The sequence below is a fragment of the Pseudophryne corroboree genome, chromosome 5, assembly GCF_028390025.1.
Source record: "Pseudophryne corroboree isolate aPseCor3 chromosome 5, aPseCor3.hap2, whole genome shotgun sequence".
Lineage (NCBI taxonomy): Eukaryota > Metazoa > Chordata > Amphibia > Anura > Myobatrachidae > Pseudophryne > Pseudophryne corroboree.
The window spans coordinates 547,683,964-547,708,142 of NC_086448.1; the positions used below are offsets into that span (position 1 = coordinate 547,683,964).

The following is a 24,179-nucleotide window of genomic DNA, read 5'->3' on the forward strand; positions in this document are numbered from 1 at the left end:
TGTAGATAAGCCTGATGAGGCGGCCAGATCGGAATGTGAAGGTATGCATCCTTGATATCCAGAGACACTAGGAATTCCCCCTCCTCCAGACCTGAGATCACCACTCTCAGAGACTCCATCTTGAGTTTAAACACTCGTAAGTACGGGTTCAATGACTTGAAGTTCAAAATCAGTTTTACCGAACCGTCCGGTTTTGGTACTACAAACAAGTTGGAATAATACCCCTTGTTTTGTAGATGAGGTGGAACTGGAACAATGACCTGAGTCTGCACAAGTTTTTGAATGGCATCCTGTAAAGTTATACTTGCCTCTTGCAAAACTGGCAAGCCTAATTTGAAGAATCTGTGAAGTGGGAGCTCCTGGAACTCCAGTCTGTAGCCCTAGGAAATAAAATTTATGACCCAGGGATCCTGGCACGAACTTGTCCAGATGGGACTGAAGAATTTTAGTCTGGCTCCCACCCGCCAGTATTCCAGGCATCCACCGTCATGCTGAAGGCTTTGAGGAAGCAGAGCTTGAACTCTGTTCCTGAGAACCGGCAGTTGCTGGTTTGCGTGGTTTGCCTTTAGCGCCTCTGGTGGCTGTAGAAGAACCTCTGGTTCTGCCCTTAAACTTTGCCGTCCAAAAGGACTGTAAATTTGAAGCTGAGTAAGCCTTCCTGGTTGGGGAAGCTGCGGAAGGAAGATATGTAGACTTACCTGCAGTAGCTTTGGAGATCCATTTGTCTAGTTCATCTCCAAATAAGGCCTCTCCTGTGAATGGCAGGCCTTCCATGCCTTTCCTGGAGTCCGCATCAGCAGTCCACTGGCGTAGCCATAAGCCCCTGCGTGCTGACACTGCCATAGCAGTGTTACGTGCATTAAGCAAGCCTATTTATTTTATGGCCTCCACCATAAAGTTTGCAGAGTCTTGTATATGTTGCAGGAGTAAAATAATCTCCCTCGAGATAAGTAATCTAACCCCTCAATTAGGTTACCCGGCCATTTAGCAATGGCTCTAGTAATCCACCAACATGCTATAGTGTTGTATAGCACCCCTGCAGCTGTATACAATGATTTGAGTGTGGTCTCAATTATACGATCAGCCATGTCTTTCAGGGAGGCTGCACCAGGGACATGCAATACTATTTTTCGTGACAGCCTGGATACTGATGCAACCACTATCGGTGGATTTTCCCATTTTTTCCTATCCTCAGGAGGAAAAGGAAAGGATGATAGTAACCTCTTAGGGATTTGAAATTTCCTATCAGGATTAACCCACGGTTCTTCAAACAGGGTATTAAGTTCCTTTGACACAGGAAAAGTGACTGAGGATTTCTTTTTTACAATAAAATAAGATTCCTCACACTCCTCTGTTACCTTATCAGGGATTTGTAGGACGTCTCTGATAGCCACTATGAGAGCCTCTATTCCCTGTGATAGAGTAGCCTCCCCCACCTGTGAGTCCACCTCACCCTCCTCCCTGTCTGACCCTTCATCATCCGAGTCAGACTGCAGGATATGGGCCAGAGTACGTTTTTGAGGACAAATAGTAGGGGTCTGAGACACTGGTTTGGGGACTGAGTCTCTGTTCATAAACTCATCCATAGACTGTCTTAAGTATTGCGTCTCTTTCTCATTGCAGGACAATTTAGTAAAAATATTGGAGATCATTCCCTTAATGGAATCCAGCCATGATGGCTCAGCACTGCTAGCCTGTGAAGGTGCACTACATTGAGTACACGGTAGTGAGCCCCCTGGGGAAGGGGAACACTCTGCTTTACATGAAACACTCTCTTTGCCTGATATATTGTAAATGTGACCGCACACACACACACACACACACAGGAAAAGGTTAAAAGCACAATTAAAATTAATACAATGGAGTAGATCACACTCAGGCGCTAAAGCTGCCGGACCAAATACTACTCAAGGAAGTTCCACCTTACGTCACAAAACAACAATACAACAAGAAAACTGAGTGTACATAGGTCTCAAGCGCTACAGAATAATACTTCCCTCTTGTGGAATGGCAGTGGTGTACAATGAGTATTCAATGTAGAGGAGAAACATTGATACTCATTGTACACCACTGCCATCCCACAAGAAGGAAGTATTATTCTGTGGCACTTGAGACCTGTGTACACTCAGTTTTCTTGTTGTAAAAGCACAATTAACCCACAAAGAGCCCTTCCAGGGAGACACAGAGATAGTCTGGAGCCAGCACACAGCGCCCTTACCGCTAATGCCAAGCTTAGCCGGGTTGCAGACTAAGTACCCAGATTAGGTATTCAGTACACTAATAATCGCTTCCTCCCTGCTATGACCCCCTGGTACCGCTGAGGTAATCTGGGGTCATTCCGGAGCAGCTGCGCGTCCCTGTCAGTCAGCGTCTGTGTCCACTGCAGAGCGAAAATGGTGCTGGTGAGCTGCTGGATCAGCTCATAGTGAATCCCCGACCCCTCAATAGCAGTCATTAGGTCGACGACTATTGGTCGACATTGACACATGAAATGTCGACACATGAAAAGGTCGACATGAGTTTTTCACATTTTTTTTCTTTTGTGGAACTTTTCCATACTTTACGATCCACGTGGACTACGATTGGGAATGGTAATCTTGCCCGAAGCATGGCGAGCGAAGCGAGCCATGCGAGGGGACGTGGTGCACTAATTGGGGGTTCCCCGTCACTTTACGCAAAAAACAACACCAGAAAAAGTAAAAAAACTCATGTCGACCTTTTCACGTGTCGACCTTTCACGTGTCGACCATTTCATGTATCGACCATGTGTCCATGTCGACCATGTCAATGTCGACCAATAGTGGTTGACCTAATGACTGTCAACCATAACATGGTCGACCATTCATACCGGAACCAACCGGGACGCTGGCTTAGTACTCACCACTCTTCACTCTTCTGGCTCTGTTAGGGGTGGCGGCGTGCTGTGGGAATGTATGCTCGCCGTGGTGGGGCTTGCGAATAGTTCCCTCAGAAGCTAGTGTCCTGTCAGCGGGGAACATGACCATTAACCCTTCAAGAGGTTGGGCCGTTCTCCACCTTAAGTCCCACGAAGCAGGCAGACTGGTGCCATCCAGTCCTGCCTGAAATAACAAACAGATAAAAGAAATGTAGAAATCTCTTCAGGAGCTTCCATAAGCGTGACCGGCTCCTCCGGGCACATTTTCTAATCTGGGTCTGGTAGGATGGGGCATAGAGGGAGGAGCCAGCATACACTATCAAATTCTTAAAGTGCCCATGGCTCCTAGTGGACCCGTCTATACTCCATGGTACTAAATGGATTTCCAGTATCCTCTAGGACGTAAGAGAAATACTAAATAAAAGTATTATTTAAGTGTAAGTCTATGGGGTATTTTTTAGAGATGTGCACTTGAAATTTTTCGGGTTTTGTGTTTTGGTTTTGGGTTCGGTTCCGCGGCCGTGTTTTGGGTTCGACCGCGTTTTGGCAAAACCTCACCGAATTTTTTTTGTCGGATTCGGGTGTGTTTTGGATTCGGGTGTTTTTTTCAAAAAACCCTAAAAAACAGCTTAAATCATAGAATTTGGGGGTCATTTTGATCCCAAAGTATTATTAACCTCAAAAACCATAATTTCCACTCATTTTCAGTCTATTCTGAATACCTCACACCTCACAATATTATTTTTAGTCCTAAAATTTGCACCGAGGTCGCTGGATGACTAAGCTAAGCGACCCTAGTGGCCGACACAAACACCTGGCCCATCTAGGAGTGGCACTGCAGTGTCACGCAGGATGGCCCTTCCAAAAAACACTCCCCAAACAGCACATGACGCAAAGAAAAAAAGAGGCGCAATGAGGTAGCTGTGTGAGTAAGATAAGCGACCCTAGTGGCCGACACAAACACCTGGCCCATCTAGGAGTGGCACTGCAGTGTCACGCAGGATGGCCCTTCCAAAAAACACTCCCCAAACAGCACATGACGCAAAGAAGAAAAAAAGAGGCGCAATGAGGTAGCTGTGTAAGTAAGATAAGCGACCCTAGTGGCCGACACAAACACCTGGCCCATCTAGGAGTGTCACTGCAGTGTCACGCAGGATGGCCCTTCCAAAAAACACTCCCCAAACAGCACATGACGCAAAGAAAAAAAGAGGCGCAATGAGGTAGCTGTGTGAGTAAGATAAGCGACCCTAGTGGCCGACACAAACACCTGGCCCATCTAGGAGTGGCACTGCAGTGTCACGCAGGATGGCCCTTCCAAAAAACACTCCCCAAACAGCACATGACGCAAAGAAGAAAAAAAGAGGCGCAATGAGGTAGCTGTGTGAGTAAGATAAGCGACCCTAGTGGCCGACACAAACACCTGGCCCATCTAGGAGTGGCACTGCAGTGTCACGCAGGATGGCCCTTCCAAAAAACACTCCCCAAACAGCACATGACGCAAAGAAAAAAAGAGGCGCAATGAGGTAGCTGTGTGAGTAAGATAAGCGACCCTAGTGGCCGACACAAACACCTGGCCCATCTAGGAGTGGCACTGCAGTGTCACGCAGGATGGCCCTTCCAAAAAACACTCCCCAAACAGCACATGACGCAAAGAAGAAAAAAAGAGGCGCAATGAGGTAGCTGTGTGAGTAAGATAAGCGACCCTAGTGGCCGACACAAACACCTGGCCCATCTAGGAGTGGCACTGCAGTGTCACGCAGGATGGCCCTTCCAAAAAACACTCCCCAAACAGCACATGACACAAAGAAAAAAAGAGGCGCAATGAGGTAGCTGTGTGAGTAAGATAAGCGACCCTAGTGGCCGACACAAACACCTGGCCCATCTAGGAGTGGCACTGCAGTGTCACGCAGGATGGCCCTTCCAAAAAACACTCCCCAAACAGCACATGACGCAAAGAAAAAAAGAGGCGCAATGAGGTAGCTGTGTGAGTAAGATAAGCGACCCTAGTGGCCGACACAAACACCTGGCCCATCTAGGAGTGGCACTGCAGTGTCACGCAGGATGGCCCTTCCAAAAAACACTTCCCAAACAGCACATGACGCAAAGAAAAAAAGAGGCGCAATGAGGTAGCTGTGTGAGTAAGATAAGCGACCCTAGTGGCCGACACAAACACCTGGCCCATCTAGGAGTGGCACTGCAGTGTCACGCAGGATGGCCCTTCCAAAAAACACTCCCCAAACAGCACATGACGCAAAGAAAAAAAGAGGCACAATGAGGTAGCTGTGTGAGTAAGATAAGCGACCCTAGTGGCCGACACAAACACCTGGCCCATCTAGGAGTGGCACTGCAGTGTCACGCAGGATGGCCCTTCCAAAAAACACTCCCCAAACAGCACATGACGCAAAGAAGAAAAAAAGAGGCGCAATGAGGTAGCTGTGTGAGTAAGCTAAGCGACCCTAGTGGCCGACACAAACACCTGGCCCATCTAGGAGTGGCACTGCAGTGTCACGCAGGATGGCCCTTCCAAAAAACACTCCCCAAACAGCACATGACGCAAATAAAAATGAAAGAAAAAAGAGGTGCAAGATGGAATTGTCCTTGGGCCCTCCCACCCACCCTTATGTTGTATAAACAGGACATGCACACTTTAACCAACCCATCATTTCAGTGACAGGGTCTGCCACACGACTGTGACTGAAATGACGGGTTGGTTTGGACCCCCACCGAAAAAGAAGCAATTAATCTCTCCTTGCACAAACTGGCTCTACAGAGGCAAGATGTCCACCTCATCATCATCCTCCGATATATCACCGTGTACATCCCGCTCCTCACAGATTATCAATTCGTCCCCACTGGAATCCACCATCTCAGCTCCCTGTGTACTACTTTGTGGAGGCAATTGCTGCTGGTCAATGTCTCCACGGAGGAATTGATTATAATTCATTTTAATGAACATCATCTTCTCCACATTTTCTGGAAGTAACCTCGTACGCCGATTGCTGACAAGGTGAGCGGCGGCACTAAACACTCTTTCGGAGTACACACTTGTGGGAGGGCAACTTAGGTAGAATAAAGCCAGTTTGTGCAAGGGCCTCCAAATTGCCTCTTTTTCCTGCCAGTATAAGTACGGACTGTCTGACGTGCCTACTTGGATGCGGTCACTCATATAATCCTCCACCATTCTTTCAATGGGGAGAGAATCATATGCAGTGACAGTAGACGACATGTCCGTAATCGTTGTCAGGTCCTTCAGTCCGGACCAGATGTCAGCATCAGCAGTCGCTCCAGACTGCCCTGCATCACCGCCAGTGGGTGGGCTCGGAATTCTGAGCCTTTTCCTCGCACCCCCAGTTGCGGGAGAATGTGAAGGAGGAGATGTTGACAGGTCGCGTTCCGCTTGACTTGACAATTTTGTCACCAGCAGGTCTTTGAACCCCAGCAGACTTGTGTCTGCCGGAAAGAGAGATCCAAGGTAGGTTTTAAATCTAGGATCGAGCACGGTGGCCAAAATGTAGTGCTCTGATTTCAACAGATTGACCACCCGTGAATCCTTGTTAAGCGAATTAAGGGCTCCATCCACAAGTCCCACATGCCTAGCGGAATCGCTCCCTTTTAGCTCCTCCTTCAATGCCTCCAGCTTCTTCTGCAAAAGCCTGATGAGGGGAATGACCTGACTCAGGCTGGCAGTGTCTGAACTGACTTCACGTGTGGCAAGTTCAAAAGGTTGCAGAACCTTGCACAACGTTGAAATCATTCTCCACTGCGCTTGAGACAGGTACATTCCACCTCCTATATCGTGCTCAATTGTATAGGCTTGAATGGCCTTTTGCTGCTCCTCCAACCTCTGAAGCATATATAGGGTTGAATTCCACCTCGTTACCACTTCTTGCTTCAGATGATGGAAGGGCAGGTTCAGGCGTTTTTGGTGGTGCTCCAGTCTTCTGTACGTGGTGCCTGTCCTCCGAAAGTGTCCCGCAATTCTTCTGGCCACCGACAGCATCTCTTGCACGCCCCTGTCGTTTTTTAAAAAATTCTGCACCACCAAATTCAAGGTATGTGCAAAACATGGGACGTGCTGGAATTTGCCCATATTTAATGCACACACAATATTGCTGGCGTTGTCCGATGCCACAAATCCACAGGAGAGTCCAATTGGGGTAAGCCATTCCGCGATGATCTTCCTCAGTTGCCGTAAGAGGTTTTCAGCTGTGTGCGTATTCTGGAAACCGGTGATACAAAGCGTAGCCTGCCTAGGAAAGAGTTGGCGTTTGCGAGATGCTGCTACTGGTGCCGCCGCTGCTGTTCTTGCGGCGGGAGTCCATACATCTACCCAGTGGGCTGTCACAGTCATATAGTCCTGACCCTGCCCTGCTCCACTTGTCCACATGTCCGTGGTTAAGTGGACATTGGGTACAACTGCATTTTTTAGGACACTGGTGAGTCTTTTTCTGACGTCCGTGTACATTCTCGGTATCGCCTGCCTAGAGAAGTGGAACCTAGATGGTATTTGGTAACGGGGGCACACTACCTCAAGAAATTGTCTAGTTCCCTGTGAACTAACGGCGGATACCGGACGCACGTCTAACACCAACATAGTTGTCAAGGCCTCAGTTATCCGCTTTGCAACAGGATGACTGCTGTGATATTTCATCTTCCTCGCAAAGGACTGTTGGACAGTCAATTGCTTGGTGGAAGTAGTAAAAGTGGGCTTACGACTTCCCCTCTGGGATGACCATCGACTCCCAGCAGCAACAACAGCAGCGCCAGCAGCAGTAGGCGTTACACGCAAGGATGCATCGGAGGAATCCCAGGCAGGAGAGGACTCGTCAGAATTGCCAGTGACATGGCCTGCAGGACTATTGGCATTCCTGGGGAAGGAGGAAATTGACACTGAGGGAGTTGGTGGGGTGGTTTGCGTGAGCTTGGTTACAAGAGGAAGGGATTTACTGGTCAGTGGACTGCTTCCGCTGTCGCCCAAAGTTTTTGAACTTGTCACTGACTTATTATGAATGCGCTGCAGGTGACGTATAAGGGAGAATGTTCCGAGGTGGTTAACGTCCTTACCCCTACTTATTACAGCTTGACAAAGGCAACACACGGCTTGACAAATGTTGTCCGCATTTCTGTTGAAATACTTCCACACCGAAGAGCTGATTTTTTTGGTATTTTCACCAGGCATGTCAATGGCCCTATTCCTCCCACGGACAACAGGTGTCTCCCCGGGTGCCTGACTTAAACAAACCACCTCACCATCAGAATCCTCCTGGTCAATTTCCACCCCAGCGCCAGCAACACCCATATCCTCCTCATCCTGGTGTACTTCAACACTGACATCTTCAATCTGACTATCAGGAACTGGACTGCGGGTGCTCCTTCCAGCACTTGCAGGGGGCGTGCAAATGGTGGAAGGCGCATGCTCTTCACGTCCAGTGTTGGGAAGGTCAGGCATCGCAAACGACACAATTGGACTCTCCTTGTGGATTTGGGATTTCGAAGAACGCACAGTTCTTTGCGGTGCTTTTGCCAGCTTGAGTCTTTTCATTTTTCTAGCGAGAGGCTGAGTGCTTCCATCCTCATGTGAAGCTGAACCACTAGCCATGAACATAGGCCAGGGCCTCAGCCGTTCCTTGCCACTCCGTGTGGTAAATGGCATATTGGCAAGTTTACGCTTCTCCTCCGACAATTTTATTTTAGATTTTGGAGTCCTTTTTTTACTGATATTTGGTGTTTTGGATTTTACATGCTCTGTACTATGACATTGGGCATCGGCCTTGGCAGACGACGTTGCTGGCATTTCATCGTCTCGGCCATGACTAGTGGCAGCAGCTTCAGCACGAGGTGGAAGTGGATCTTGATCTTTCCCTAATTTTGGAACCTCAACATTTTTGTTCTCCATATTTTAATAGGCACAACTAAAAGGCACCTCAGGTAAACAATGGAGATGGATGGATACTAGTATACTTATGGATGGACCAGCGACTGCCGACACAGAGGTAGCTACAGCCGTGGACTACCGTACTGTGTCTGCTGCTAATATAGACTGGATGATAATGAGATGAAATTAATATATATATATATATATATATATATATATATATAATATCACTAGTACTGCAGCCGGACAGGTATATATATTTATTATGTAATGACTGATGACAGACCTGCTGGACACTGTCAGCTCAGCAGCACCGCAGACTGCTACAGTAAGCTACTATAGTAGTATGTATCAAGAAGAAAGAAAAAAAAAACCACGGGTAGGTGGTATACAATTATGGATGGACCAGCGACTGCCGACACAGAGGTAGCTACAGCCGTGGACTACCGTACTGTGTCTGCTGCTAATATAGACTGGATGATAATGAGATGAAATTAATATATATATATAATATCACTAGTACTGCAGCCGGACAGGTATATATATTTATTATGTAATGACTGATGACTGACCTGCTGGACACTGTCAGCTCAGCAGCACCGCAGACTTCTACAGTAAGCTACTATAGTAGTATGTATAAAGAAGAAGAAAAAAAAAAAAAAAACACGGGTAGGTGGTATACAATTATGGATGGACCAGCGACTGCCGACACAGAGGTAGCTACAGCCGTGGACTACCGTACTGTGTCTGCTGTTAATATAGACTGGATGATAATGAGATGAAATTAATATATATATATATATATAATATCACTAGTACTGCAGCCGGACAGGTATATATATTTATTATGTAATGACTGATGACGGACCTGCTGGACACTGTCAGCTCAGCAGCACCGCAGACTGCTACAGTAAGCTACTATAGTAGTATGTATAAAGAAGAAGAAAGAAAAAAAAAAAAACACGGGTAGGTGGTATACAATTATGGATGGACCAGCGACTGCCGACACAGAGGTAGCTACAGCCGTGGACTACCGTACTGTGTCTGCTGCTAATATAGACTGGATGATAATGAGATGAAATTAATATATATATATATATATATATATATATATATATATAATATCACTAGTACTGCAGCCGGACAGGTATATATATTTATTATGTAATGACTGATGACGGACCTGCTGGACACTGTCAGCTCAGCAGCACCGCAGACTGCTACAGTAAGCTACTATAGTAGTATGTATCAAGAAGAAAGAAAAAAAAAACCACGGGTAGGTGGTATACAATTATGGATGGACCAGCGACTGCCGACACAGAGGTAGCTACAGCCGTGGACTACCGTACTGTGTCTGCTGCTAATATAGACTGGATGATGAGATGAAATTAATATATATATATATATAATATCACTAGTACTGCAGCCGGACAGGTATATATATTTATTATGTAATGACTGATGACGGACCTGCTGGACACTGTCAGCTCAGCAGCACCGCAGACTGCTACAGTAAGCTACTATAGTAGTATGTATCAAGAAGAAAGAAGAAAAAAAAAACACGGGTAGGTGGTATACAATTATGGATGGACCAGCGACTGCCGACACAGAGGTAGCTACAGCCGTGGACTACCGTACTGTGTCTGCTGCTAATATAGACTGGATGATAATGAGATGAAATTAATATATATATATATATAATATCACTAGTACTGCAGCCGGACAGGTATATATATATTTATTATGTAATGACTGATGACGGACCTGCTGGACACTGTCAGCTCAGCAGCACCGCAGACTGCTACAGTAAGCTACTATAGTAGTATGTATAAAGAAGAAGAAAGAAAAAAAAAACGGGTAGGTGGGATACAATATTATATATATATTATATACAATTTTATATATATATATATATATATATATTAAACTGGTGGTGATTATTAAACTGGTGGTCAGGTCACTGGTCACACTATCAGCAACTTGCAAGTAGTACTCCTAAGCAGACAATCACAATATATATTATACTGGTGGTCAGTGTGGTCACAATGGCAGTGTGGCACTCTGGCAGCAAAAGTGTGCACTGTACGTTATATGTACTCCTGAGTCCTGCTCTCAGACTCTAACTGCTCCCCACTGTCAGTGTCTCCCCCACAAGTCAGATATACATTATACAGTCACACTATCTATCTATCACTTCAGCAAGTAGTAGTACTCCTCCTAATGCTCCCCAAAATTACTACTGTGTCTCTCTCTACTCTAGTCTCACTCTCTTCTCTATAAACGGAGAGGACGCCAGCCACGTCCTCTCCCTATGAATCTCAATGCACGTGTGAAAATGGCGGCGACGCGCGGCTCCTTATATAGAATCCGAGTCTCGCAATAGAATCCGAGCCTCGCGAGAATCCGACAGCGGGATGATGACGTTCGGGCACGCTCGGGTTAACCGAGCAAGGCGGGAAGATCCGAGTCGCTCGGACCCGTGTAAAAAAACATGAAGTTCGGGCGGGTTCGGATTCCGAGGAACCGAACCCGCTCATCTCTAGTATTTTTACTCTTGTCTCCCTGAACCTCCCATCTTCCTGTATCTCATCTCTGTCCCCTTCACCTCACCTTTTCCTGTCTTTTATCTCTGCCCCCCTTAACCCATACCTATCTCTCAGCTCTATCCCCTACATTCCATGCTCCCTGTTTCTCATCTATGTCCCCCCACCCCAAATGTCTATTATATACAGTATCTCTACCTCCCCTTCGTCCTAGAGCAGGCACTGAGGAGGAATGCTAATAGGACCTCACTGTTCCCTCCTGTTAGCATCTGCAGCTGGCCCCAAATCACTTGCAGCCCCTCTCCCGTTGGGAATGGGGGGGAAGGGTTTGAAAGTAGGTAGATGCTGGCTGCAGGTGCTGACAGGAAAGAACAGTGCTGTCCTAACAGCGCCAGAGGAAAGAAGGCAGAAGTTATGCTGTGTCTGGAAGTCTATATATACAGATCCCTGGTGGTGCAGCACTCCAGATACTTATAAAGACCAGTCACAATGGCAGCATGTAGTAACAGCAACGTTTCAGTGCTGTATTTTGGGGGTCATTCTGACCCGTTCGTACGCTGCGAACGGGTCGGTTCTTCGCATGCACGGTGGCTTCAATGCGCAGGCGCGTCGTTGCCCGCTGGCCAATGACAAGAAGAATGAAGAAAGCGATCGCTACCGCGATCGCAAAAAGATTAACAGGAGGAAGGCATTCCAGGGCATCAACTGACCGTTGTCTGGTAGTGGTGCGGCGAACGTGGCGTGTCCAGGCGTTTGGAGCACGGATGTCTGACGTAAATTCCGGTACCTGCAACGCTGGATTCATCGCACAGGGTAAGTAACTCTTACCCTGGTCTTGTTCTACAGAAAACTTTTTTTGCATAGCAGGGCTGCACAAGTGTTCGCAGCCTTGCTATGCAAAAAAACCCTCCCCCATAGGCGGCGTCTAGTTGATTGCACGGGCAGCAAAAAGTTGCTACGTGCGATCAACCCGGAATGACCCCCTTTGTGCGCTTTGATCAGGCAAAATACATAATAAGTAGTTTTCACCTTATTAACCGTGCACACCATGTGAACACCTACACCGGAGGCGGGACTCCTCACCCAACTGGCGGCGCACTATAATGACATCATACTAGATGAGTCACAAAGTATGTGCCCATCACCATGAATACACATAAACATAATACATCACAGGGCTGCAATATGTGAACCCTAGCATTATGTACACATATATAAACAACATAAATATGTTACAAAAGTATCATGCAAAAAACTTATATGTTAGGCTGCCAGGAACTGTCAGCATACTATGAGCATAGAGTACAGACCTCAGGCACAAGCGACATCAGAGAACTGTAGATTAGACAGCATATAATTGAAATTATAAACTAAATACCTGAATGCTCACAAATGATTAATCTCAAGGAAAATATAACAAGATAGTAAAATCTGCATTAATTAATGCGCAGTGAAAACCAATAACCATAGCTAATGCACATCACAGCTTTGGGGTATATTCAATTGCTGTCGGGTCCTTTCCGACGGAAAAGACCCAACAGCGCTCTATTCAATGCTGGGCTAAACCCTACAGGTTTGGCCCGGTCCTGACGGTGTCAATCCAACCTTTTTTAAAGTCGGATTGACATTGTTGGAAACGGTGGTAAAAACCTGACGGGTTTGGCCGCGCTTCCGACAATGCAGGTGGATTGGTGGCTTAAGCCGCTGTTCCGCCTGCATTCCGACAGTCTTCCGACAAGTCGGATTTCCCGACTTGTCAGAAGAAACGGCCTCAGATTGAATAGGTCGGAATCCCTTCCGACCTCAATCAGTCAGAAACTGCTGTCTTTTCCGACTTTAATTGACTATGGTGGTCATTCCGAGTTGTTCGCTCGCTGCCGATTTTCGCAGTGCAGCGATCAAGTGAAAAAAATGCAAAAATGCGCATGTGCATGGTATGCAGCGTGCATGCGCTAAGTACTTTCACACAAAACTGTGTAGATTTACACAAGCTCGAGCGACGTTTTTTCATCGCTCGAGTGATCGTAGTGTGATTGACAGGAAGTGGGTGTTTCTGGGCGGAAACTGTCCATTTTCAGGGAGTGTGCTAAAAAACGCAGGCGTGCCAGGTAAAAACGCAGGAGTGGCTGGAGAAACGGGGGAGTGGCTGGCCGAACGCAGGGCGTGTTTGTGACGTCAAACCAGGAACTAAACGGACTGAGGTGATCGCAATCTAGGAGTAGGTCTGGAGCTACTCAGAAACTGCAGGGAATTATTTAGTAGCAGTTCTGCTAATCTTTCGTTCGCTAAGATACACTCCCAGAGGGCGTCGGCCTAGCGTTTGCAATGCTGCTAAAAGCAGCTAACGAGCGAACAACTCGGAATGAGGGCCTATGCCCCTTAATCTCAAAAAGAATAAAAAATATATAGACTCTGCTAAATGTAATACCACAGCCATTGATGTATACATAACATATGATATACTACAAAATGAAGCAACTATCGCAAATATTGCTGGTGAAGTAATGCAACCAGGTATATTAAATACATGGTTATATGAAATTAGACAAACCCCAATATTCATTAAGCCACTTAGGGGCTAGGGTGCCCAACCTATAGATTGTCAGGTTTGTGTCTGTTCCCGGAGGGGGCACTAGTGGGTCAGTGGTGGTGCGATGGAGGAAATGAGGAGGCTGGAGTAAATTCCTGCGCATGTGCGCAAATGATATTTATTGAAAGCACACAGGAAATATTAGTAACTGGAGCAATGTAAATATAAACGTGCAACTCAGCGTGGAAGCTGATAGAGTCTCTGAAATAAAGTCACAAGGAGATAGTTCGGTCCGGGAATCGATGGTAACTGGGAGCAGCCGATTATCGGCCTTGAAGCCGATGATGACTTGATACAACCAATGATCGGTCTGGAAACCGATGGTGTCTTGGAACTACCGATGAGCGTTCTGGAAACCCATGGTGGTTTGGAACAACTGACGGTAGGCCTGGAAACCGATGGTGACTTGGAACAACTGATGATCGGTCTGGAAACCTATGGTGACTTGGAACAGAACTACCCAGGCAATTAATGTATTTAACAGCAACAGAACCAGGTTTGGTTTTAGCAGGAGACAGCTGAAACCTAGAGCAGGATTGTTGGTGCAGGTGGATTAGCACAGTACTGCTGCGGAGTGGTAATGAACAGGTGAGAATGGTAATGCACAGAGGCGTCACTCACCTCTGAAACACACGGGGCGTGCAAAATGGGCAAGGCTTCGCAAGACGAATGTGCGCCTTTGCTGCACAGGGCGCGGCCTTGTGGTATGGGGTGTAGCTTCACGTCCCGCCCCCCGTTTTGACACATCGTGGGTCTGGGAGATGCGGCCTGGACCCGGACACTGGAATTTCTTCAGTGCCAGCTTCTACATGGTGACAGGAGCCGGTTTGCTGCACGTAATATTACAGTGCAGTAGTCATGGGCAAAGTGATTCACTGAACTGAGTTGAGACACATGACTCAGTTCAGTGAAGTGTCTCGAGTCAGTGTCTCGGCACATGAGTCATGACTCATTTGTACTGGAATGTATTGCAGAGACTGCACATGAATCAGTGAGTTGCCAGTGCTGGAGGATCAGTGCTGGACTCATGGAGTTATTCAGCTGCAGTGATTGTGCAGTGTATCTGGGGGAGGCAGCTGCTTATGCACTGATTGTTAATAATATATTAACATAGATTCAGTGTTATGTTGATATATTATTAACCACTTATTGCATACTAGTTACAGAATATGCACATTACTTCTGGCTGAGGAGAGAAAGCTTAACAGCCATGAAACACATCATTCAGTCTGTAACTAAACCAAATAAAAACATTTTTTTTTTACTTTGCATACTTTGCTAATTGGATGATTTTAGGTGGGCTTTTTCTTAGGTGGACTTGGATTTATTATATTATCCACTATCTAGCCTCCAGGGAGTTTGCCACCCACAATCACACTGAGCAGGATCAGTGAGCACTGAGCTGAGAGCACTGTACCACAGGGGCTCCACCTCCTGCAGGCTTATGCTGCATGAATCAGATCCATCCACTGAGTCACTGAGTCTACACAGTGTACAACTGTCTCAACTCACTGGCAGACTCAGGATGAATCATGATTCATGACATGACTCAGGCACAGCAGCACAGCACTCACTGACTGGTGAGTCATGACTGCTCCCTCCCCCCTCCCACTGGGTGTCACCTGGTATAGCCTCTGGCCAATCACAGCTAAAGACACTCAGCAGAACACACTGACTGAACGAAACACTTAGTTTCCTCCCTCTGGCTGAGAGAGGCTGCTGCTGCAGCTGTCTCGACTCATTAAACAGTGAGTGACTCGAATCATTCACACTTCCTGATGATTCGAGTCACTGTGTTGAGACAGTGAGTCAGTAGCCATCTCTACAGTGCAGCACCCGGCTCCTGGCACTGAGCAGGAGCCAGCACTTTGGTGTCACCCCTCGGCGGGTGACATCCAGGTGCCGGACGCACCCCCTGCACTCCCCTTCTGATGCCACTGGTAATGCAGCACCTGGAGAGAGCCTCTAACTGCAAGTAGTTGTAGAAGCAGAATGTAGGTGAAGCTGTAACCAAACTGGATGGCTGGTGCCTGTAATTCCACAGAAGAGCTGACACAGGGAAGTTTCAGGAGACTGGAGCCAGCAGACGCTGTGCACTGGATGCGATGCGTTGTTCAAGGCAGTGATACTCAGCCGGACCTCTGACTATATACCCCCTGGTCAGCAGCCATTGGATGTGTGAGTCATGTGTGCAGGATTGGGTGATATCAGATCAGCTGACCGCCAGGGTCATGGCGGCGCCCGTGCAGTACAGATGTCGGGATCACAGCGGGGTACACGCCAGGTGGAATTCATGGGTGCAAAGAGGCAGAAGATTCTGTGCACCACCGACAGGCCGCACACGCAGCATCAGACTGGGACTGGGACCTCCGGAGGCCCGCACACCAGCGTTCTGGTAAGTGAGATACTGCTGAACGCTGATTCCTGACATAGATCCATTTACTTTCACATTGAAGCAAACGCAATGCACAATTCCCACCCCTAATAGAGGGAAGGGGATGTGATCTATCATTCTATATCTCACTGTAGACAAAGCATGCAGGACTTTACAAAAATACCTAGTAACAGGCTTATAATTTCTGCCAGGTGCAGTGCCACCCTAACTGCCGACCTATGGGTCATCATGTGCTCCTTAAAGGTGCGTTCGGTCTTACCTATGTATGAGAGCCCACAGGTATCAGGAAACTACAAGTGGTACATGTCCACCTAAAATATAATTTTTTGTTAGAAAGAAAATTAATTGGAGTCATATTACTGAGTTATCTAATGTCAGTTTTAACCAAGTGGTCTCTTAAATTACAACCATGGCCAGTATTTACTAATAATTCGATTTTGTCCGATTTGTGTTTTTTTTTTTTCAAAGTCTCAATCCGGGAATTCACTAAGTACAAATCTCGGCAGTGTTTGGACTATTCGTAATGGTTTGAATGACAAAGTTCAGAAATACGAATGAATAGACCATCGGTCAAACGCGGCTGTTATTTCATAGAACACGGGTATTCACTATTCATTCGTATTTGGGTGTTAGTCTCTGAGTGCTCAATTGCGGGTCTATTTTTTTGCGAATCGTTAAAAAAAGCAGCAAAAAAATAGACCTGCTTTTTCAAGGCGAGTTTGGATAATCATGCACGGATCAGTGAGATCTGTGTATGGTTATCAATGGGAAAAGGTCTGTTTAGTGTAAAAATGTGTAAATCGTGAAATTTTTTTGCGTGGGGGCCCCCCTCCTAAGCATAACCAGCCTCGGGCTCTTTGAGCCGGTCCTGGTTGCAAAAATACAGGGGGGAAAATGACAGGGGTTCCCCCATATTTAAACAACCAGCACCAGGCTCTGCGCCTGGTCCTGGTGCAAAAAATACGGGGGACAAAAAGCGTAGGGGTCCCCTATATTTTTTGAACCAGCACCGGGCTCCACTAGTCAGAGAGATAATGCCACAGCCGGGGGACACTTTTATCTTGGTCCCTGCGGCCCTGGCATTAAATCACTAACTAGTCACCCCTGGCTGGGGTACCCTGGAGGAGTGGGAACCCCTTAAATCAAGGGGTCCCCCCCTCCAGCCACCCAAGGGCCAGGGGTGAAGCCCGAGGCTGACCCCCCCATCCAAGGGCGGCGGATGGGGGGCTGATAGCCATAGTGTTAAAAAAAGAATATTGTTTTTTGTAGCAGGACTACAAGTCCCAGCAAGCCTCCCCCGCAAGCTGGTAATTGGAGAACCACAAGTACCAGCATGCGGGGGGAAACGGGCCCGCTGGTACCTGTAGTTCTACTACAAAAAAAATACCCCCAAAAAAACAGAACACACACACCTTTGATAGTATAACTTTATTACATCCATGCACACTTACATACACACATACTTACCTCTGTTCACACGTGGCTTGGTCCCCTTCTCCACGTAGAATCCACGGGGTACCTGTAAATAAAATTATACTCACACAATCCAGTGTAGATCGGTCCTCTTCTACTTGTAATCCACGTACTTGGCAAAAAAACAAACCGACAAACCCGAACCACACACTGAAAGGGGCCCCATGTTTACACATGGGACCCCTTTCCCCGACTGCCAGGACCCCCCGTGACTTCTGTCAAAGAGGGTCCCTTCAGCCAATCAGGGAGCGCCACGGCATGGCACTCTCCTGATTGGATGTGCGCTCCTGAGCTCTCTGTCAGGCTGCGCACTGAAGATACAATGTAGCGCATAGGCGCTCCATTGTATCCAATGGTGGGAACTTTGCGGTCACCGGTTGAGGTTACTCGCGGTCAACCGCTGACCGCAAAGTTCCCACCATTGGATACAATTTTTTTTCTGTTTTTAACTCTTTAAACACTGTTTTTAAGGTACACAATGAAGCCCTGCACGGATCTCACAGATCCGGCCGGGATTCCTTGTGTTTTGACAGGCAGTGTTTTACTCATCACTCCCGTAAAACACTGCCTGACATTACGAATCACATCGACATCGGAAAAGACGAATGAGGAAAACTCGGCAGCTTAGTAAATGACCGTATCAGGATTCAAAAAGTTGCCGTAAAATGCACCCGATACCATTCGAGTTCAAACACCCTTAAAAACGGCTAAAACACGAATATTAGTAAATATACCCCCATGTCTATAGCTAGCAAGCAATCTAGTGTCTTGATTTTTAAGGTCACAGTCACTTTGAATCATAGACCATAATTTCTTATGGTTGATGCTGTCACTCGCCACGCTATATTGTGTAACCCATGGTAAAACACCAGTAACTTTCTTGGGGGTACGCTTATGTAACAGCATCTGCCTATCCTGTTTGAGTGCTTTAGCTTTGGCATCAGTAAGAAGTTTAGGGTCAAAGCTCCTTTGTAAAAATGTTATTTCCATCTTGTGAATTTGTTCCTCAGCTGTTTTAATATCTGAGTTGATTTTCATGACCCGCACAAACTGCAAGTATGGTAAGCCTTTCTTACAAAGGGGCTATGACCCTAAACTTCTTACTGATGCCAAAGCTAAAGCACTCAAACAGGATAGGCAGATGCTGTTACATAAGCGTACCCCCTAAGCCACAAGGTACCAATACCATCATACAGATGGTCAATATGTACTAAAAACAAAAAAGGGTGCAAGACCCAAAAATAGAGATCAGATATCTAATACAAATAGGGAAATGTCCAGTTCCTCCTCTGGTTCCTCTTTTTTAGAGAAAGATCTATACCCCATTTGGAAGAGTCGGAACAGATTCTCAGCCTTGAGCCAAGACTCACCAAAGAGAAAGGGACTCGAAGAAGAGGATGTAGAGGAGGAAGCAAAAAACATCACCAAAAGTGCAAGAAGAGACTGAGAAACAGAGGGCTATTTAATCTGTCTTCCAAAACCCTTAGCGAGAGCGAAAAATCTGTTATCGCTAAGGGTTTGAAATATGCTCCCACCCAGGGTCCAGACCTGTTTGAGCTCTTTATAGAGTTGAACAGGTTCACTAGAGACCTATGTAGGAAAAGATATTTTGCCAATAAGACACTCAAAAATAAGGAGGATTATGCACTTCCCATAATACTTGATAGAACAGATCAATTGGCCCTTAATGCACTTATAGAATTAGAACAGGAGAATGATAAGAAAGTTAAAATATTTGACATAGAACAGACTGGCAGGAATGGGTTCAGAAAAAAGTCAGAATTTTACCTGATGCAATATAAAAGTGGTATGATTGAAACATTCTATACTTTGACCCTGGATGGTTTGAGAGATATCTGTGGGAAGAAAAATAAGTACAGAGATAATTTACATAAAAATGAAAGGAAAGCCCTTAAAAGACTTATGAAGGATGACACCATTATAATTAAGAATGCTGACAAGGGAGGGGGGACTGTTGTACAGGATAAAAGAGACTATGAAAAAGAGGCATATAGACAGCTTGAAAATAAAAAATTCTATTGTAAATTGTCATTTAATCCTACCTCTAGGTTCATTTGTGAATTCAGGATGCTTCTGGAGGAAGCATTAGCTGATGTGGTGGTGTCCAGACAGGAATTTCACTATTTATTTGAACCCCATCCTGTAATACCCACATATTATCACCTACCTAAAATTCACAAATCCCTCACTGCACCACCCGGGCGTCCCATTATTTCTGGTATAGGGTCCCTCATTACTAATTTATCATCATTTATAGATTCTTTTTTACAGTCACATGTGGTCTCACTCAGATCATATATTAGAGATTCTATGCATTTTTTGGAACTACTGTCTAATGTAGAGTGGCAAGAAAATTATATTTTTATTACATGTGATGTAGAGTCACTCTACACGAACATCTCATATAAAGAGGGAGTAGAGGCAGTTGAAAGTTTCCTTCTCCTGGATGATCTGAGTGAGGCCAGACGTAAGTTTGTTTTAGATACCATCACTTTCACTTTAACGCACAATTATTTCACTTTTAATGCACAATTTTATTTACAGATCTTTGGTACCGCCATGGGCACCAAGTTCGCCCCCAGTTTTGCCAATCTTTACATGAGCAGATTTGAGAATACTCTCATCTGGCCATGTGCTGTTGGGGCGGGCTTGGTGCTCTATGGCAGGTACATAGATGACATGTTTTTTATCTGGGAAGGAGATTTAAGTTCAGCAAATGAATTTGTAGAATATCTGAATCAAAATCAGTTTGGGTTAAAACTCACTAGTACTATTCACGAAAGTAAGGTTTCCTTTCTGGACATCGCCCTTGAAATAAAAAAAGGGAATATAGTTACATCTACGTTTAAGAAAGAGGTAGATTGTAATAAGTTTTTAAATTACTCAAGCTGCCATTATTTGCCATGGCTTAGAAATATACCAAGAAGCCAATATATGAGACACAGACGAAACTGTACAGATATTATAGAATATGATCGACATGCTTGTGATCTCACTCTTGCACTTTTGGAACAAGATTATCCTGTGAATATCTTACAAGAAGAAAGGGAACAAGCTAGAGAAGCAAATCGAAAATTATTGTTGACTACCAAAAATAAAAAAAAAGTTCCACCCATTCCGAGGAGAATATTGAACTTAGATTTATTACAAAATTTAACTCTAGTTCAAGAGAAGTTAAACCTCTGTTAAGAAAAATTTGACCGTTTTGAAGGCAGATAAACTATTAGCACCTTTTTTGGAGGTGGAACCACAGATTGTTTTCAAAAAAGCGAGAAATTTACAGAGCTATCTTACTCCTAGTCATTATGTAGGTGCATCTTCAGCTATAAAACCAGATAAAACATGGCTTAATTCTATTCCTCTGAAAAATGGTTGTTTTAGGTGTTGCCGTCCAAAATGCATAACATGCAAACATATAGTACATAATAGTACATATTTCTGTTCTTCTACCTATAATACTAAATTTGAGATTAAGAGTCATATAGACTGTAACACCACATATGTGATTTATTTAATCACATGTAGATGTGGTGTTCAGTATGTGGGACGAACCACTAGGAAAATGAATATTAGGTTTCTGGAGCATCGACGGAACTTAATGAAAGGTATAAGAACACATAGTTTGTCAGCATATATTAAAAATAAACATCAGGGTAATTTGGACAGCGTGATGATACAGGGTATTGAACATATACCTATCACATCCAGGGGAGGAGAAAGATATAATAGATTAAGTAAAAGAGAGGCTTTTTGGATTTTTTTCTCTGGGTTCTTTATCCCCATTAGGTTTAAATGACAACATAGAAATGAACAATATATGAGATCTTAAACTGAATATCATGAACATTCAGTCTCCTGTGCAATCATGCCATTATATCTATGCATGGGGTAATTGTGTTTAGTTAGTGGTATCTTATATAATAATTCCTCCTGTATAACAGTTTTTTCTGTATCTTGTGTAGTTTATTGGTTATCCTTAATTGAAAGATATACCTTTAATTGGGTGGGCTATTTAGTCAGTAAAAGCGTGTGGAGGTATCCATTGGATTATTTATTGTATTGCTTCCTTCCTTTTTTATTAATCTTTTTCCTTTTTCTAACTTTTGACAGTATATTGGGTACTAAGTGGTTTATTAGTTTCTATTGGTAGAAAGGTGTGGACTTTGGGCTTATGGTAGTAGACTGTTAGTCGGTGTTCCCATACAGCTAGCTATGCCTGCTATATATACTATAATAATGTTCTGTAATAAATATTTTTTATCGCTTTTGAGGTGATAAATGATTCTATGCTATAAATAAAAAGTATATAAGGGCTTAAGACGGATGGTGCGTCTCGATATATTGATTGTGTTAGTAACTGAGAGAATAATGGATGTGATAGTAGATGTAAATTCTCCTGGATAATAATTGTCAGGGAAATAGAGTATAAATGTGATAACAGCTAATATAATAATAATTACTTAAATAAAAGAATATAAATTTTAAAATTCTTGAGTGTGGGTCTCGAACCCAGGGTGGTGGATTGCTAGTCAGCTGTCCTAACCATTTTGCCATGCTTGCTATTAATTGCAAGTGTTGTTTTACATCCATTTATCTCTCAGAGGAGTTTTAGGTGGAATTATTACTCTCTTCTCACGTGTAGCCATTTTTATTAAGAGTTTCTTTTTATAATTGATTTTTATTGATGACTTTGTATTAAACTTATAGTAATTCATAATCTGTATATTGTGTTATATTGGTAAAAATAGGGGGGACATAGTTCCCATAATGTATTGCTATACTGATCATGGATTTAGGCATAAGATTACTTATGCATAGGACACCTGTAGCACACCTGTATTTTATAATGAGTGTGAGCATATGATTGGAGGAGACACTGTTTAAATAACAGGGGGTGGACTACAGGTATACACCTTCTGATGAAACCGTTCAAATGATATAACGGAGAAACGCGTTAAGGAAACTGGCACTGGTGCTTTGATCCATCTGCCTGACCCAGAGTGCTGCGCATACCTGTCTCATATCCAGACTCCAATTGGCGAGTAACGGCCACACAGCGGATCAATACAGCTGCCGATCGCCTTGGCCGGAGCAAAGTGAGACCGCTCATCCAGCCCTGATCCTGGTAAAGAAACAGCTTGCGGCATACCGCTACAACCGCTAGCCGCTCCATTCTACAAGAAGCATCACTATCCTGCCCGTGGTGAGGTGAGACGTTAAACATCATATTGACCGAGCTGGTCACCTACCTGTTTAGACCACAGATCATCTTGGCAGTAGAGAAGTGAAGTAGAGCAGTAAGCTGTTACAGCCGATTCCTGATGAGTGCACACATCAGGATAATTTGGATCCAGGGACTATTTTTAGTACATATTAACCATCTGGACCCAGAATAAAATTACCTGGTTTATAGTGAATGGTATATGTCCACCTATATGGAAAATCTCCAGGATATTTAATATAAAGCTGGACATTGTCACTATTGGCCAATAGAGTTATCCAAGAAGTTATAAATATATGGACATGGACTGCATCTATATATATGAACTTTGCTAACACTCTGGAGCATTTCAGCTAGTAGTAATTATTGCAGTGGTTTTATAGCCCATATAGTGGTATCTATGCACTTGAATGAATATTTTATGCCTATAAATGTGTTTTATTAATATTTCTTTTTTTATAAGATTTCTATTTGAAATAAATGTTTTGAATTTTAGCGCTCTCTTAAAGTATATATTTGTGACACCAGTTTAGTTTAATCTTGGGCTATTAAGTGGGAGCAGCTTTTTTTCAATTGGTTGGTGATCAGTATAGCTGCTTAGGCATCCAAAGATTGGGAAGCCTAGGAATTAATTTATAATTGTTTATGAAATAACTGTTGCTCCCGTATTTTTGTTTGCGCACAGACAAAGTATCTACTTGTGGGGCCCTTGTGGCGTCTGTGCGTGCGCAAAAAAAATTTTTTTTTACTGTTTACCATCATACAGAGCAGCGGGACGCTGCACTCTGTTATTGGTACATACTCCAATCCTACACACCGTGCTGCACTGAATACCCAGCTGGGTCACAACCAAAAGGATTGCATATTTATTTTTCCAAACTGGATTACAAGACTATATTGAACATTGCACTCCTTCCAGAGAGTGCCATTGCTGGCATTATTCTAATTGTGCAGTTAAACTGCCTTGGGATAAGATACCCACTATGAGACATTATTAATCACTGCCGACCTAATAGAGTTGTTCCTGGTGCTTCTATTTTTTGACCTTTGCAAAGTTTGAATGTTTTACTGCGTGAGCTTATTAAATTACCATACTATCGTTTCCAGTGTTCATGTGCACTCTCTACAGTTAAGGGTTAATTACCAACCAGGTAAACACATAATA

At 44.6% G+C, this 24,179-nt stretch overlaps 1 protein-coding gene across 1 annotated transcript in view; it reads right to left on the minus strand.

Annotated features, from left to right (window-relative positions):
* DEK (DEK proto-oncogene) overlaps window positions 1-24,179 on the minus strand; it is a 522,032-nt gene that overhangs the window by 401,027 nt on the left and 96,826 nt on the right. Inside the window, exon 2 of the mRNA XM_063923232.1 lies at window positions 19,561-19,628. The gene's annotated coding sequence lies outside the window, so the exon portion shown is untranslated. The remainder of the gene's footprint in view (window positions 1-19,560; window positions 19,629-24,179) is intronic.